The sequence below is a fragment of the Penaeus monodon genome, chromosome 32, assembly GCF_015228065.2.
Source record: "Penaeus monodon isolate SGIC_2016 chromosome 32, NSTDA_Pmon_1, whole genome shotgun sequence".
NCBI classification, from domain to species: domain Eukaryota; kingdom Metazoa; phylum Arthropoda; class Malacostraca; order Decapoda; family Penaeidae; genus Penaeus; species Penaeus monodon.
In genome coordinates, this window is record NC_051417.1 from 6,076,203 (window position 1) to 6,076,669 (window position 467).

A 467-nucleotide genomic window follows, 5' to 3' on the forward strand; every position below is an offset into this window, starting at 1 on the left:
ATTCATTAACAGATATTGCTTTACCAGGCGGTATTCCTCCCTTTTTCAGTATGGATATATGTTAAACTCCACCAGAAACTAGAAAATATCCATTATTCATTATTAATAGTATTTAATCATGTGACGTAAAACGGGGGGAGAAAAACAACATACATAGTTCAACATATAATTACGTTCCAGATAACGTCTTATAGCAAAAATACAAAAATAAAACAGTGGTTTATTTGACAGCAAAGCGCCCGCTATTATATTCAGTATCATAACATTGTTACCGTAGCTGGAAAAAAAAATAAAACCGGCCAAACACAAAGTCGACTTCCTCGTAGTCCACGTCCATAATCCCTTATTTTCTATTTTCTTTTCCTATTTTTTTTCTCCTGTACTTCCTCCCCTTCCTATAATTTGTTTCCCTCTCTCTTTATCCTTCACCATTACATTGGATGTCTCCTCTCACCCGCCTTCTTAAA

At 34.9% G+C, this 467-nt stretch overlaps 1 protein-coding gene across 1 annotated transcript in view; it reads left to right on the plus strand.

Annotated features, from left to right (window-relative positions):
• The window catches only part of LOC119593389 (sorbitol dehydrogenase-like), an 18,464-nt gene that overhangs the window by 4,911 nt on the left and 13,086 nt on the right, over positions 1–467 (plus strand). The window lies entirely within an intron of this gene.